General features: G+C 38.4%; 1 long non-coding RNA gene across 1 annotated transcript in view; it reads right to left on the bottom strand.

The window, feature by feature from the left end:
* LOC141378800 (uncharacterized) overlaps positions 1 to 17,216 on the bottom strand; it is a 100,356-nt gene extending 83,140 nt beyond the window's left edge. The window contains exons 1-3 of the long non-coding RNA XR_015514665.1: positions 17,144 to 17,216; positions 13,336 to 13,448; positions 400 to 587 (exon numbers count right to left, since the gene is read on the bottom strand). This is a non-coding gene — a long non-coding RNA (uncharacterized LOC141378800). The remainder of the gene's footprint in view (positions 1 to 399; positions 588 to 13,335; positions 13,449 to 17,143) is intronic.
* Between the last annotated feature and the right edge of the window lie 1,263 nt (positions 17,217 to 18,479).

Raw genomic sequence — 18,479 nt, 5'->3', positions numbered from 1 at the left:
CTGTGTTTACATGGACATCTGTAGTCGAATTATTTGTCAAATTATTAAATGGTGGACTTTAACTGCAGTTTGGCTCTTTCATTCAGGGAATTCATTCATGTCCCTCACAACAAACGAGATATTTGATTCGAGGAACTGCTGTAAGCGTGTATTTTTTATGCAATGTTTGATACCGCACGGCGAATGAGAGAAAAAAAAAAACTCAGCATTTCCCAAAAACTTAGATGCACACAGCAGGTAGTGTCAGAAAGCCGCGTGTGTTATTCCAGTCACAAAATGCGGTGAAAATCCTACACGAGGTTAAAGTTTGGTTGTGGTGCTAACATGTTTACACTCGGTGCAATAGTTTATTCGATACGAACAAACTGAATAAACAAAGAGCGCTGGTCGCTCACTTACCAAATCTGTAGAGACAGGACAATCACCAGCAACTAGAGCCGCGTCTTTATTTAGAGAAGACTACAAGCGAATCCGGATCTCAGCGTTTGCAGATGAGAACAGCTCTCAGGTAAACAATAATCCTCCTTAGACACGTAAGTTATTGTTGTCGAGCGTCGCGTACACTGTTAATCCACGCGTGACTCCAGCTGAAAAAATGAAAACAAAACTTAACTGCAGCAAACTATTAAAGCAACACTTCACGTTTGTTTTGCCAACACAACGTGGCGTCTCTGTCGTCTAAACACTGTGACAGTAATGAATATTAATGAAGTTGCACAATAGAGCGCGCTGATTGGTTTAAACCAAGCTTTACTCATGCATTAATGCATCACACTGTAAGACGTAATAAGACACACTCTGGCACAGACGTCCAGTCTGCACGCTGGAATACAGGCAATTATGTCATGACCGTGACGCAGCTTCAAAAATTTGTTTCGAACCGGAAGTACGAATTTGCTTGAAATAACGCAAAAACAACCAATTTACACTTTTTAGTGAAATATAGGTGTCCTAATAGTGTTTTTAGCAGTGTGGGACACATATACGACTGTCAACAGCTCAAAAAATGTGTTTTGGTGTTTCGTGACCCTTTATAGATCGAAGCTTAGGTGTGTTTAAATATGCTCAAAGGCAGAGAAACGGTGGAGTTCTCTGTAAATATTACTCTGCTAAACAAGCCATTCATCAATTCATGATTTCATCAGTTATGCAGGACAGAGATCCATTGTTAAACTTGAAGCTCTTTTGCATTCAAGCTGTTCACTGACTGTTATTTATTTTACCCAGAGACACAAATATATGCGTGGATTTTCTTTTTCATTAGGGCCAACTTATCCTTTGATGTCCTAAATTGACTCTGGGTCAACATCAAACTCAGAGAGTTTTCTAATTTATAATAAAACACCAAAACACAGTTATGTTTGCTTTGAGTTAAACAAATATATGACTTACAATGTTCTTCTTCTTATTATTTTTTTACCACTATGCATAACCTTATTTACACATAATAATACTAACAATTCTTTATATACAAACGTTCTATGGAAAATAATTAATAATTTACTATATATACATTAGTTAATTCAAGTTAACAAATGTATGAACTAACGGTACGCGAAATGAAATATACTAAATATATTTGTGACGCTTGTAATGAAATATACACTGAGTTACTACATTTTCTAACAGTGAAGAATGAATGTGATGCTTCAGTTCAGAGACAGTAGCTCTTAAGTGGAAACTAACTGAAGATCAACGGGCTGCCGATAATGTAGCCCAGTCTGTTTGCAGACCTGTACGCCTGGCTATTATCTACAGACAAAAAGCCAGACTTTAATGGTACATTAATGTATATTTTCCAAAATACACTGCCATTTACAGCTGTGCAGAACTGATTGCCGACAGCTAGTGTTAGTTTTTCAATCGAGAGAATTTTTAAAAATCACTGACTAGACAGAGTTTAATTCTAGCAGTCGTTACATAATCAGATGGGAAATGTTGATGGTAATATACAAATTATTATACATTTTCATTAACTTAACCTTAAGAAATCCTGTTGCACACCATAGCTCGCTCCTGTCACGGAAGGCAGTTCAAAAGTGTGAAAATGTAATGGGCGTGGCCAATCTGTGACCTCAATCAAGATTGACCAATAGAATAAGGAGTATCAGAAGATCCCACCCACTGAGCTGCAGAGTTTTCAACACGCAACACTTTTCAACTTAAAAGCAAAGGTTTTAGATCCGCAAAAATGAAACAAAACCGAAAGCAAAATGAATTAATCTGGTGGTAACTGTATAAAATGGCAATAGTTTATTTTTTGCATTGTGATTTATTTTTTATTAAATGTTTTTTTATTATTTAAAATCTTTTTATTATTATTATTTTTTTTATTGCATTGTACCAAATTTTGGTCAAAAACTTCATGTTTGTTTAAATAATAAAGACACAAAACTAACCCCGGCATTCATGGGTTGCAAACTTTCAACTCATTTTTCAACTTATTTTTTTGCAATCCTAAATATTTTATTATCATTGACATAAGTTTAATTAAACTTTTTTGTTTTTTAAACAAAATAAGTAATTATAATAAATTAATAATACATTTATAAATAAATAATAAATAGTTTTTTATTTAAAATCTTTTATTTTTTAATTACTACATACTTATTTTTTCTTAAAAACGACCTATTTTTATTGAATAATAAAGAAACAAATCTAACTCCACATGTGCCTGACTGTCGAGTCTATAGGCTGATCTAAACTGTGTTCTAACTAAAAGCAAGGGCACGCGATAGAAGGAATATTTTCCATATTAAAAGGAGTTCTTGTCCTAAACAACACCTGAAACACCTGCAGATGAACAACAGAAGACTGACAATGATCACCACATGTACTTTATTCAGTGTTAAATGCCAATAATGTGAGTTTGAATGCCATTTTACGTGACATTTATTGCTATACAACTAAAAGCAGCAGCAGATAGTTCACCTCAGATCTTGAAAATAAAATAAATTGTTTCAAATTGAACTTTAACCATCACAGACCAACTACAAGCTGCTATAGAGACATTTGCATAATTTGGTGTTGTTATCATTTCTTATTTAAAGAGCATGTTAATGATAGATGGGTCCAAATTGGGCGTATCTGTTGCTTATAACACACACACAGGGATGCACAGCAGCACACAAACACCTTTAAATATATGAAAAAATTAAAATGTTTAACTGTAAAAGATTAATATTGTGTACATAAACATAAAAACTCCTACCTGCTTTCATGACTTCTTCAGCTCAGGTGAATCCATACATTTCTATAGACGGTCTAGTGGTTTAAAACACAAGTACACGAGCAGACCTGCTTCCTCGCTAGTGCGGTTTTCGTTTTTTTGTGCTTACACAGTCTGGGCGTACACACTTTGGGCCCATTAGTACTCATTGAGCATCATGTCATTGCCACAGCCTACCTGAGTATTGTTGCTGACCATGTCCATTCCTTTATGATCACAGTGTACCCATCTTCTGATGGCTACTTCAGCAGCATAATGCGCCATGTCATACATCGCAAATCATCTCAGACTGGTTTATTGAACATGACAATGAGTACTCAAAAGGCCTCCACAGTCACCAGTTCTCAATCCAATAGAGCATCTTTTGGATGTGGTGAAAACGGGAGATTCGCATTATGGATGTGCAGCCGACAAATCTGCGCAGTGGTGATACATGACACTATTGTGTCAGTATGGACCAAAATCTCAGAGTAATATTTCCAGCATCTTGTTGAAGCTATGCCATGAAGGATTGAAGAATGCTTTCATATCTGTAGTTCGCTTCATTTGGTCCGGACCAAGCGCAATAAATGATACATTGTTGCATTTTCTGTCGTCTTTGGGTCATTTTCACACCACACTGCTGGCTTTGGTCCGAACCAGTTGAAACGAACCAAAATGCAGTCATCTGACAAAATCCACATCTGTCATTGGCCAGATGTTGTTGAACATATTTCTTAAACTGCATATTGATTGGTCAGAATTCACGTGCGGGAAACTGCCAGTGAACTCCCGCAGGTAAACAAAACCTTTTACTCTGGAGGGACGACTGCGCTGACTGATTGTATCCCTGCTTTAGGGATTACTAAAGCAATTACTAATTAATTTAGCTAAACTGCGACATGGTCATCTTGCGGAAATATTACGAATGATCCATCAGGTAATGTTTTCCCCTCTCTCTCTCTCTCTGTTGGTAAAGCGCTGTCAACAAAAATTTTTCCTACATATCCCATAATGCACAGCGCATCGGTGTACGGCAGCTGAATTAGTCCAAAACGCGCAGTACTTTTGGCGGTTGGACCTGTTTTAGTATGAATCATATTCTCACCACAAACGAACCGCTCCAGGGTTCCTTTAAAAGCGTAACGAGACCTGCTTGAAGAGGTGGTCTCGGTACGGTTGGTGCGCACTCGAGTATGATTGCTGCATTCTCACCTAATAAGTTAGGTGTGAAAGCACCCTAAGACAGTTCTGAAGGCAAAAGGGGTCTAAACCGGTTCTAGCAGGCCCGGATTGGCTAATCGGGAGGACCGGGAGAATTCCCGGTGGGTCGGTCCGTTTTTTGGCCGCGAGGGCCGGTGTCCCTCGTTCCAGAATCGGTTGCTCTCAGCAGTCACACTTTTTAAAAATTATTTATTTATTTACTTGACCACAGCATTCTTATTCATTATTGTACCGCAGCTCTGCTCTTTTTATCTATTTTCTCGTAGCCTCGTGAGCAGGATGCAGGTTAATGATGATATAACTAGATAAGTCACCATCAAACATACAGCTGTTGTGGTACAGTGGTTAGTACAGTAGATTATGACGCGGCCAACCTGGGTTCGGTCCTTGTCTGAGTAACAATTTTTTTTTTTTCATTTTTATTGTTAAGACATATAATACTGTAAGGGTTGTTGAACATTTGAAGTTCTAAAAGTGCTGTTTTCTCAAAAAAAGACGTGATAGTGTAATTAGAAACTGAATTGGAAATAACCTTATTTTAATATAGTCAGTGGTGAACTGAGGTGGGCCGGTCTGAGGCTTGAAACTCCAGGGCTGAAAAAGAGTCCCACTCCGGCCCTGGGTTCTAGTAAGGTGTACCTAATAAAGTGGCCGGTAAATGTATGTATAAATAACTGGGACTGAGACGTGCCACACAATAAACTAGACGTGTGTCATGGTAACTTTGGAGGTTCAGCTGGAGTATTTAGAACTAAGTAAATACGAATACGGACAATTAGATTAGACAATGCGCTTGGTACTTAGACAGTTTTCCCCTCCTTAAAATAGCAAACATTGATCTGGATATATCCCAAGTGCACCCGTACCATTCACTTTAGACTATATGCTTAGATAATTAAAATAGAGCCCCTTTTGATCCATTTGACTGCAAAGATTTCACACAGCAGCACACATGTTCTGGATTTGATTGTATATGAGCATCATTTCTCTTGTCTGATGATGTTGAATGTCCGACACGCTGTCGCCTCTGCAGAGTCTCTGACCTCAACTTTCATCTCCAGCAGGCAGAGGTCCGCGACTGGCCTTCTCCTCCCGAGCCTCCTCAGATCTGCTATTAGCGGTTCCCTCGTGTGCTGAAAAGCGGTCGACAGCATTCATATTTAATCGCTGCAGATCAATTATTCAGCTCGGGGATGGTGTGGCGTTCTCTGGTGTGAAACGTCTAATATGAAGGGACATTTCCCTCGACTCCTGCTGTCTTTTGCTTCATCCGCCCGTGGAGGATCAACAGCGCACTGTTAGAGCCTGAAAACCTGAGACCACAAACTATAACTACTAGATCTGGGTGAAGATGCTTAAAGTGCGCAATTAAAATCTGTGTCTGTGTTCATAAAGCGGAAGAGGATCGAGGAGACGCTCCCAAAGTGCTTTTCAAGAATGGTCTGTTCACTCGGTGGCCATATTTGTAATGCCTCAATCAACGACCATTTAAGACCAGGCTTAATGAACAGTGGAATTCTGAAATCTCAAAAACAATAATAAGTGAAGTTTATTCATAAACTAATTTCGAGAGGATCACGTGCTCATGATTTATCATGGCCAGTCTCGCATTTGCTAATCACTATCTTCCAATCATATGAGCCCTAAGCTACTATAAATAGCCACAGTTTTCAGTTCACTTTGTCTTTGTTTGGAAGAAACCCCCCTCCTCCCCTATTTTCCGCCTTTACCTCTGATTGGGCGGCACGGCGGCCCAGTGGTTAGCACTATGAGCCCCACAGCAAGAACACTGCCAGCCCTGGTTCCACAGGACCGGTGGGTGTTTCTGTGAGGAGTTTGTATGTTCTCCCCGTGTCCGCGTGGGTTTTCCCCGGGTTCTCCAGTTTCCTCCCACCACCCAAAGACATTCAACATACATAACAATCAAGCTTTTGTCTAACCCCTTGTGTTCCCTTAGCTACCGCAGCAGGGGAGTTCTGAAATCCACCGAGCTCAGGCTCCCCTCTCGCTCTGCCAACGGGAGGAAGCCCCGGACTCGAGGAGCCCTTGAGCTCGGGGCTCTCTCCCGGGACAGCATGCCAAACAAGCTTTTATAAATCATCAGCTAAGTGTGAACTCTTGAATAATAATAATGATGATGATGATAATAATAATAAATTGTAGAAAAAAATAAATACTTTAATTTACATTAAACATTTGAATTATTTAAACATCTTAATTATATTGGAAGTGTGGTCGTTTTTGCAATTGTTGTAGAACTTCCAATTTAGTTGCCAATGTGAGAAACTCATTCATTTATTTTTTTGTCGGCTTAGTCCCTTTATTAATCCGGGGTCGCCACAGCGGAATGAACCACACACTTATTCAGCACATTTTTACGCAGCGGATGCCGTTCCAGCCGCAACCCATCTCTGGGAAACATTCACACACATACACTACAGACAATTTAGCCTGCCCAATTCACCTGTACAGCTGTTTTTGGACTGTGGGAGAACCGGAGCACTCAGAGGAAATCCACGCGATTGCAGGGAGAACATGCAAACTCCACACAGAAACGCCAACTGAGCCGAGGCTCGAACCAGCGACCTTCTTGCTGTGAGGCGACAGCACTACCTACTGCGCAACTGCATCGCACCCAATGGGGATGTCAATGGGGATTTTTTGACAGTCTGTCAGCAAATGTAGATCCGGACTTCTGTTCACGTAGATCCGCCATTCACACGTGCACGCCTGCATGAGCGACACGCGTTCACAAGACAATCACAGACGCGGTGAAATCAAATACTGAATAGTAACTTTTGAAAATCCTGAATCAATATTGGAGTTACTTTCGCACACTGGAGGAAGGACGACACCATGGCTGAAGTATTACTGTTAGACAGGTAATGTTCTGTATTAAAACTATTTCAGTCAGGCTAAGCTTATGTTAGATTGTGTTATGAATGACTTGTATGCACAGACAGCCTGATCTCACGAGAAAACGTAAGTATTTTACGTTTTTGCCAGTTTAGTGGCTAATTCGTACGAATTCGTACAAGTTCAGTCGTACGAAATGGTACGATTTTAAAAAGGAGGCGTGGCACCTAACCCCAACCGTCATTGGGGGATAAGCAAATCGTACTAAATTGTACGAATTAGATCGTACGAATTCATATGAATTAGCCACTAAATTAAAAAGTTACGAATTGCCGTGAGATTGTGTTGGCACAGACGTGTTGTTCACCTACTGAAATCTCCCGACGAAAGATTGATGTGACTATTTTCAGTTTTATAAGGGACCTTTAACAGCATCGATAATGTAGATTTATATTTAGTTTAACAACAAAACATCAGTAAATAGCGCTATTCCGCCTAACCTGCTTTATTGAGCTGAAGTTGCTTTTATATTCACATTGGGTCATTTCACACTCTGAATATTCGCTCTGACATAGCATGTAGGTATGGCTTAGTAATAAATGTAATTCCTGCACACCGCCGGCCAAACACTAACTTACTGGCTAAATGGCCGTCCAAAGATAATATGCTAAGCGGTTAGCATTTTGGCAAATTACCTACTGCACCTTTAATAAAGAAAAAAATCAGGGGGGGCTAATAATTCTGACTTAAACTGTATATAATAAAAATACAAAAATAGAAATAAAATAGAAACATAAACTTAAAAAATAAATAAATAAATGTATTACAGAATTACACCAAAACTGCATCCTCATGTCCTGCACCTGAAATGAACTCGAGCGGATGCCCAAACTCAGTCGTACTGAACTTCTAGTGAATCAGCATGGAAAATAACTGAAGAGAGACTGATGGACTTTCTCTTTCTGCTCTTTCCCCCCCTGAAATACTCCCTGGAGGTGGTGATATTTTATGAAGCGTGAGGGCTGATTGGAAAAGACATGTAGACCGGTGTCGGATGGAGTGAAATCTTCATCTTCATCCGCTCGTCTGCTGATTTCACTCATTGTGTCTGAATGGAGCACCTGCTGCTGCTAGATTCCTTAGAGACGCTCAAAACACATGAACATGTCTCTATACGACACACGTGTGTGGAGGGAAATGGCCAATTCACTGACATTCACTTCATTACTGACCATTGGGAGGCCTGAATGGAAGCAGGTGGCTGGATTCATGATTACATGTTTGGATTTACACGCTCTGATGAATCATTCACAACATCAGGGATATTAAAGTTGAACAAGAAGCTGAAACCATTTTTTTTTTTCATGTTGTGACGCAGTTCCTAGAGAAACAGATTATTAAATGAGAAAACTGTGGGCGTGGCTTGTTTTTGTCTACTGTGAGCTGATTGGATGTAGTAAAGTCGACATTTCGTTCAGAAAGAGCGGGAAAATGGTTTATTACAATCTAACAAGACACCTTTCTCACTATTTCTGTTTGTTGTCATAGCAACTGACAGCTAGAGGGGCGTGGGTAAGTATGTTAGAAACGTCCACAGATACTGTATATACACTAGATATCGCATACTGACTCTGAGCAAGCGTAGCATCGCTTTAAGATTTAAAGGGCTAGCATTGCACCAGACCCCCTTGAGTGGTTTCGTTTGAAAGTGTAGAATCTATACTTTATGCACATATGCATCACTTTGGGTATTATTCTACTGTACAAAAGTTATTTACACTTAAATACACAGTATTTTGATAACCCAAGCTAGGTATTTTACATTGGTTTATTTTCATATTTTTCATATGACACATGTACAAGTTATAGCTCAAATGAAAGCTCTTGCCGGTGCTCATACAGTTCTAGCATTCTTTCTACTGAATTATATTCACATATCAAACAGTTACCAGATGAATCGCAGTGTTTCCATTGCACAGAAGTGAAAACAATACATTTCTGATCAATAAGCAGCCCCAGATAGCACAGACAGCTGTCATCTCTTACCTTATGCTGTGCGCTTCAGGGCCATTCTCCTCTGTTTTTGAGGTGATGTGCATAAGTAATCCTTTTATATGTCTGACGTGGTCCAAACACAGTGAATTATGTTTGATCCAACAAAAGAATAGTGAAATATGAAAACAATGATCGGTCCCTGTGGCTTGCATAGCACCTCTCATCAGTTGAAATACAATAACTTTTGCATAGATTATGGTAGAGACATTTTTCATTTTTCCTATAATTACAGACATGTGCAGGAACTACCATAATTAATTACAGCATGCTAAACCACACAGAACCTAAAAGGTACACTTTCGAATTTGAGTTAAAAAAAAAAAATACAAAAAGCGCCTCTTTTTTTAGGTGTTAATTATAAAAAGGCAACATAAACAGTTATTTTAAACACTTTCAATAGTGTTATATGAAAAGTCAAAGGGTTTTCTTTAAAATGATACCAAATTTTTGCATTTACACCTCTGCATGAGGATTTGGGAAGCTTTTAAATTTGGGTAGGCAAAATCCAGGCGGAAATCCCAAAATAACAGCAGAGTTTAACTGGTTAAAGTAAAATAATACTAAGCATTTTGTACTGTTATATAGTCATATAAAGTTTATTAGCCCTAGATTTTTTTCCCTTTTTTCAAATATTTCCCAATTGATGCTTAACAGAGAATTTTTCACAGTATTTTCTATATATATTTTTCTTCTGGAGAAAGTCTTATTTGTTTTATTTCGACTAGAATAAAAGAAAAATAAAAAATAAAAAATAAAACATTGCCTGATTACCAGAAGTTGCCAAATTAGCCTTGTTAAACACTTAAATGTCACTTTAAGCTGAATACTAGGCTCTTAAAATATCTAGTCAAATATAATGTACTGTCATCAAGGCAAAAAAAAAAAAAAAAATCCGTTATTAGAAATGAGGTAATAAAACAACTATGTTTATAAATGTGTTGAAAAAATCTTCTCTGTGTTTAACAGACATTAGGGAAACAATATACAGGAGGATATAATAAATTCTGATTTCAACTGTACAGAATATCAAGCATCCACATGCAACAATAGTCAAACATACCAGAAGCACATTCAAACAAGCAGTATTTTTACACAGGGGTCTGAACCCTCCACAGCCCTCCTTCATTACAGCAGCACTTCACTCAGCTTTAAGCAGAGAATTAGCCGCTGGTTCACTTTCTCTTCCTCACTCACGGCTCAGGACTCATTAGCCACAGTCTCAGGCTGTGGCTGGCCTGAGTGTTAAAAATGATTTATTTTCGTAATAAATACTCTGTCTCTCTCCGTCCTCCTGCGTGTTTATGCATTCCCCTGATGTAGCCAGGCTAGAACACTTTTACTAAGGTGACTTTGATTCCAGGGGGGTTGTTAATGTTTTAACACTCTTATGTGGCTCTACTCTCTTTCCTTTCCTATTACAGGCCTTTATAACACTCTTAATGTGCTTTTTCTGTGCCTTTACAATGCAAATGAGACATGTGATCCGGGTCACGGCACCATTTTTATGGCCAATGGTTAATTCTGTTTCTGAAAATTATATGAAAATGCTTAATTTCAGCATCCATTTTACAAAAGTGTCAAATAAAAGGCAATACTGATTCCATTCCAAAGGATTTTAAATGTTTTAAATTTTATGTGGCTCTACTTGCTTTTGTTCCCTACTACAGGCCTTTATAACACTGTTAATGTGCCATTTCTTTGCATCTGTTTTTATGCAATGCAGACGAAACGTATGATTCGGGTCATGGCACCATTTTTATGGCCAATGGTTCATTATGTTTTTCAAAGAGATATGGATTACCTCATTTCAGCATCAGGTTAATTTTGTTTCTGAACGTATATTATGGATTCCTTCATTTTAGCATAGGTCCATTTTACAAACACTAATAATAATAATGATAATAATAATACTACTACTAATAATAATAATTTAAGAGTATCACTACCAAATGCTCACTGTAATTCACAAATGCATGCAACAAAGCACTTGATTATATTATGCACTTTTTGGTGTGCTCATAAAAAAAACTAAAGCACACAGGATATTTTGTTTCAGCAATTTATTCCACAAATAAACATAATTTTGTTTGCAATTGTTCTGTGCAAATAAATATCTGGAACAAAAGGAAACCTATATTTGAATGTCAAAATCTGTTGTTAATAAACCATTTTGAATAACAAGTGAAGTTTATTCATAAACTAAGTTCGAGAGGATCACGTGCTTGTGATTTATCATGGCCGGTCTCGTATTTGCTAATCACTATCTTCCAATCATATGAGCCCTAAGCTACAATAAATAACCACAGTTTGCAGTCTATTTTATCTTCGTTTGGAAGAAACCCCCCTTCCTCCCCTATTTTCCTCCTTTACCTCTGATCGGGCGGCACGGCGGCCCAGTGGTTAGCACTGTAAGCCCCACAGCAAGAACACTGCCAGCCCTGGTCCCACCAGGCCGGCAGGCGTTTCTGTGAGGAGTTTGTATGTTCTCCCCATGTCCGCGTGGGTTTTCCCCGGGTTCTCCGGTTTCCTCCCACCATACAAAGACATTCAATATGCATAACAATTAAGCATTTGTCTAACCCCTTTTTTCCCTTTAGCTACCACAGCCGGGGAGTTCTGAGATCCACCGGGCTCATCCTCCCCTCTTGCTCTGCCAATGGGAGGAAGCCCCAGGCTCGAGGATCCCTTGAGCTCAGGGCTCTCTCCCGGGACAGCATGCCAAACAAGCTTTTATAAATCATCAGCTAAGTGTGAACTCTTGAAATAGATAGATATTTATATACTGGAGTGGGATATTAATGTGGCACCTGAGTTCTAATGAAGTTTCACAAACTAACAAATCAGAACTTAATTAATAATATAAGGAACACATCTAAAGGCAAACAGGTTTTATAGAAAAAGAGAGAAGGAACTTTTTGCAGCCTAGTGATTTTTTTCTTCCTCTAGCTGTATATTTGTCTCTCAGGGTTGCTGCTTTGCAGCGAGTATTAAATAGCTTTTAGTGAAACCCATAATTTGTAACTTCAAAGCTCTGGATGTTAGATTTTGCCAGCACTCTGAAAGCTATATAGCCTTCATAGTGTATTAGTTAAATGTTCTTTACTCCATTCGATTAAATTCCAATAGAAAAAAAATCACTTGTACTGAAAGACACTGCATGCATTTCAGTTTAGCCGCACCAACCCATGCTAACTGTTTACGTCTCGCTTTGCCCTTTCACAATCTATTTTGCTGTCTTACATTGCAGTGATCGCGCCTGCAGGGAAAACACTGCTCATACTGACCTCTCTACCTTTGGCAAAGGAGCCGTGAGATTAAAACATCACCATCGTGAACAGCCTCGCTCGCTCAACTTACTGCCCAAGACATGGCAGAATTATAAATTCAGGTTATCCCTCAGAATTAAGTAGATAAGGGTCTGTGTCCAGAGCTTATCCTTAATTTATGCAGATACTCTCCGAATCCCACTTTAAGAGCTGGATTTGGCTCCAAAGTAGTCCAATTAGATGGTCTATTCGGCCTCATCATACTTATAATTCAAATTGTTTGGCTGAGTGAGGTTTATGCAATACAGGTAATGATGAGCGGGAGAATCTATCAGCTTTCGCCGATTGAGAGTGTTTAATATTTATGACGAGTCAAGATGTCTTTTCCAGCTGAATACAAATGCTTTTCTGAGTGTGCAAATCAGCTGAAAATTCTCAATTTCTGCCCCTAAACTGTTTTTGTCATTCATGTCTTCTTCTCCTCTCCTCGAGCAAGACCATTATGTAAACTAGATTGAAAAACAACATCAACACCATCACAAAAAAAAAAGAAGAAGAAGATATGAATCCACACTTCACTGGGCTAAATCGTATATTTTTAGATGAATGTTGTACGAGTCGGGAAAGAAATACGTGATTGACATGAATGCCCTTTGCTTTTCGCCAACCCTTGAGTGCTTTGCCGTTTGTTTTTGTGTACGCTCTTTTATAAATGAACTTTCTCACCTTGTCTGGCGAAAAATCCGAGTGTGTTTATGTGTCGTCCGTCCGTCCTTCTGGTGGTCTCTGTTCAGGCTTGTAAAAGAAGGACAACCCGTCGGGGAAAGTGATTTGATTGCCTGTCGGTGTGAAATAAAAACATATACATTGAGAAACATGGACGCGACATCCAATCAGACGCCTGTAAATTGGCCCTTGGATCAAAGGGAGAACGACACATGAAGCACATCAACAATTCACCAGGCTTCGATGATAAAAAATAAAAATGGTCACAACCATGTCCAATCAAGGGAAGAAGAAAAACACATTTTCTGTCTTAATAGCGCCCCCTTTTGGCGAAATTTAGCAACATTTGGTGCGTCTCCTTGAAATATATTTTTGTAAATACATACCAAGTTTCATGAAGATTGGACTTGGAGTTCAGAAGAAACAGGCCAATTACTTAGAGGACACGGCCAAAATATTCATTGGTTTTCCTCAAATTCTTTTGATGATACGAGGCACAGTTTGTGGCTTATATCTACCAGGACTGCTAACTGTGTTAGTTCGTTTGAAATGGAAATTATATCCTGGAATGAGGCATGCTGAGACACCTGAAAATCACTTTTCTGAGTGTTGATGTTGTTGTTAAACGTCCAAACCAAAACACTCAGCGGAAGAGAGTCATGCTTCATATATTGTATTGAACTAATGACAGCAGCTTCAGTAAACTCGTTCTCTCAGCTGTGAAATTACAGCTCTGCTTTACCAGACCCATATAATCGATACAATTACAGTGAGGGACGGACGAGATGAGTTAATAAAGAAATTTAGAGCAGAACACAAAGATGTGTATACTGATAAACCTTGTCTGTTGGCGTTACTCAATGCTGCTAAACATAAATGAATGAGCGAATGAAAGATTTGTTGGCCTCTTTATGGAGAATTGCTTGTATATCCACCCGCTTCCAATGTTATCACTTGATTGAATATCACTTGAATAGATATGGGGCAGTAGGGACCTTCTACGCCTACTGGTAGGCTCAGAAGGCTGTTATCATCCATCCACATGGCTTCGGCTGGTTTATCTGATGTTTTTTAAAATTAATTGTTTAGTAATCTTACCTTTATGAAAATGATCCCTGGTTTTACTGCAAATAAAACAAACAATAATAAAAAACCATAATATTCCTGTAGTTATAAATGAATAAAATAAATCCTTTACATCAGTGGTTCTCAAAGTGTGGGTTGGGACCCCCCGAGGAGTCGTGGTAAAATGAAGGGGGTCGCATGATTTCCAAAAATCTATTTATTTTTTATTAAACCATAAGAATTACCATATTTTATCCATAACCTATTGAGGGAAAAAAAAATTGTCATTTCTAGTTACTATAAGAGTAGCTTATAGTTACTAGTTCTATTGGATTGCAGCTCCTGGGGTAATTACATTATATTAAAGACAGCAATAGCGTTAGATGCAGCAGACTGATTTTATAACACCAGTTTAAACATTTTGGGCCATTTACAGTGTGCGCCATTGCATGCAAGTGTTTATGCATTCTGTATTTATAACCACCTCAAGAGGATATTGGGGGTCGCGAGTCAGTGGCATTGTCATTTTGGGGGTCGCGGGCTGAGAAGTTTGGGAACCCCTGCTTTTTATCACTAGCACTTGTGATGTTTTGCAACCTCATGAATAATTGCTTGTATATCTCAATGGTAAGTGAATTTGTTTTATTAAATTATGAGGTAACCTTAACTGTATGACAAAGAACAAAAAAATAATAATAAACAAGGTTACTATTTGTTGCTGTTTTGTCCTGTTTATGAAGATTTGCTTGAACTATACATTTCATTTGTAAGTTGAATTTATTTAAAAATATCTATATTTTTTATAAAAATATGAAGTAACATTACCTTTACAAAAATTAACCTGATACATAATACAAATAAATTAATACAACTATTACAAATAATACAAATACAAAAAATAATAATACAAACAAAAAAATAGAAAGAAAACATTGTTACTGTAGTTATGAATTAATAAATTAAACCTCATTTATATAACTAGCACTTCTGATTTTGTTCTTCTTTTTATAAAGAATTGCTTGTATATTTCATCTGTAATTGATTTTTTTCAAAAAAAATATTGAAGTAACGTTAACTATCCAAAAACTAACCATGGCTTTATGACAAAAAATATATGGGTAATATAGTTACAAATGAAAAATAAATAAATAAATTAATTAAAATTAATAAATAAGCAAATAAGGAACTAAATAAATAAATAAATAAATAAATAAATAAATATACTCATTGTTTTACTAGCACTTCTGATTTATTTATTTATTTATTTTTTGTCTTTTTTGGCCTCAAGAATTCCACGTTTATTTATTTATTTTATTTTTTTTACTCATCAATTTATTTATTTATCAATTTATTTGTTTATTTATCAATCTATTTATTTATTTATCAATTCTATAAAACTATAAAGTAACGTTACCTTTTCACAAATTAACCATGGCTTTACTACACAACAACAACAATAAAACTTGTTTACTGTGGTTGTGAATGTATAAAATAAACCCTCTTTGTTTTATTAGCACTTGTGATTTATAAGAATAATTGCTTATATACCACATTTGTAAGTGTATTTTTGTTGTTGTTGTTGTTGTTGATAAAATTATGAAGTAACCATACCTTTATGAAAATTGCCTGTGGTTTAAAAAAAACACAGAGTTTGTATATTTTCCCTGTACTAGTGTGGGTTTCCTCCGGCTGTTCCGGTTTCCCCCACAGTCCAACAACTTGCGCTATAGGAGAGTTGAGAAAACTAAACTGTCCATAGTGTATGTGTGTGAATGTGAGAGTATATGGGTGTTTTCCAGTACTGGGTTTTAGCTGGAACGGCATTCACTAGGTTGGCGGTTTATTCCACTGTGGCGACCCGTGATAAATAAAGGGACTAAGGAAAGGAAGGAAATTGAATGAATGAATAACTGGCCTACATGCTTATAATACTCATTTTAACAACAGTGGTTAGAGAGATAATAATCAATGTGCCAAAAAAATTAGTCCCTTTATTCATCAGGTGTTGCCACAGTTTAATAAACCGCCTAAAAACAAAAGAAAAACACATTTTAATACATGTAAATACAAGATTTTTTTATATATTGGAAATAAGATGATATTTCATTATCCATGTTTTGGAGGCATTTACAGTATATCAGACACTGCCACAAACACAAAGTATGTTTCTTATAAGTGCATTTATTTATTTTTACTCCCTAAAAGTGCCCACAATAAAAATAACAATAGTCCATATACTGTATGACTGTTTGTGTCATGAAAACCGGTATACAGTATCAAACCCACAATGTCTTCATGACTGATTCAACAGAAGTGACAGTAAGTCCATCATAATCAATATCCCTCATTCACCCTTATGCCCTCCTCTGACTCTAAATTCATTCACTCGCACAAATATATGAATCTTGCATCTCGCATTTCAATATCCTCCACCCCTAACCCTCGCGCACAGATGTATGGCAAAATATGGATGAGATCAGGTTGCGCGCAGCGGGGAACATGCCGAAACATGCATCCAAATCCTCATTTATGAAACATGTCCTAGATATGGAGCCGGGAAAATAAATCAACACTCGCACGGAAGTGATTGTTCTTTTAATGCAATTCTGAGCATGAAATGTCTAAAAAGGGAACTCAGAAGAGCCATTTCTGAAAGACTCACATCCGTTCTTAAAGATATCCTGCTTCAAATAAACTCAAAAATCAAGAGAGGGGAAAGTAGTACAAATGCTTAACTCCTCACCTAGTTTGGAGTCTCTGTCCTCAGCAAAGGTTTACTGACACTGCATGCTCATGAAAGGCAGCGAAATAAACCTGCGCAGGGGAGAAATAGTAGTCATGGATAAATACTGTCAACCTCAGATGTAGTTAAAGACACATTTCTAAACGTAATAGTTTTAATAACTCATTTCTAATAACTCATTTATTTTATCGTTGCCATGATGACAGTAAATAGTATTTGACTAAACATGTTTCAAGACACTTCTTTACAGCTAAAAGTGACATTTAAAGGCTTAACTTGGTTAACTAGGTTAATTAGACAGGTTAGGGTCATTAGACAAGTCATTGTATATCGATGGTTTGTTCTGTAGATTATCAAAAATCTAATAATCTAATAATTTTAACCCTAAAATGGTGCTTAAAAAAATAAAAACTGCTTTTACTCAAGCCAGAATAAAACAAATAAGACTTTCTCCAGAAGAAAAAATATTATCAGACATACTGTGAAAATTTCAACCCGGGCTCATTGTGGAAACGTAGCCCCGCGGACGTTTCTGCGGACCGCGAGATACGTCCCGGGAGGTACGTATTCGAGCGTTTTTTGTTTTCGCGGATCCGCGAGAGGCCGCTGTGCGCGCTTTTTCGCATCTCGGGAGCGCGCGCCGTTCACGCCCGTGCTGTTCTCGCGCGAAAAGCCGTCGGATCGGCCGACCTGGCTGCCCTCCTCTTCCTCCTCCTTCCCTAAACCCGAGCGACGGTTTGCAAAAGCCGTCCAGAAAAAAAAGCAAAAGCCCTCGTCTTCGATTTCGACCACATTTTCAGATCCCGCCGCAATCTCGCCCTTATTTTTCGGATTCTGTTTTTCGTCTTGCCTGATTTCTAGAACCGCTGTTCCCCGGACTCGATCCCGGTCGTCGTCCCCGCGTCCGGCTCCTCTTCCTCCTCCGGGGCCTCCGCTCCGCCGACGCAACGCTGTGGGCTAAGCGGACAAACTGGTTGCATCGGGAAAGCCCTCCACTCGGAGGCGAGCCGTCGGCCGGCGAGCGCGAAGAGGAGCGGAGCGGTGCCACACCGCCCCGCGGCGTTCGCTCGAAAAAAACTAAACGCGTCCGTACGTACCTCCGGACACGTAAATCGCGGTCTCAAGAAACGTCCGCGGTGCTACGTTTCCAGAGTGGGCTTGGGTTGGAAAATTTCCTTGCTCTGTTACACATCATTTGGGGAAGAAAACGTCACACAGGATCCCCAACTGACCCAACTGAGGCTCGAACAAGCGACCTTCTTGCTGTGAGGCAATAGTACTACCTACTGTGCCACTGCAACACCCTATACCCTTTTTTAAAAATAATATTTGATTG

Source organism: Danio rerio, chromosome 18 (genome assembly GCF_052040795.2).
Source record: "Danio rerio strain M-AB ecotype USA chromosome 18, GRCz13ab, whole genome shotgun sequence".
NCBI classification, from domain to species: Eukaryota; Metazoa; Chordata; class Actinopteri; order Cypriniformes; family Danionidae; genus Danio; species Danio rerio.
This window is presented reverse-complemented; position numbering and strand designations above follow the sequence as displayed.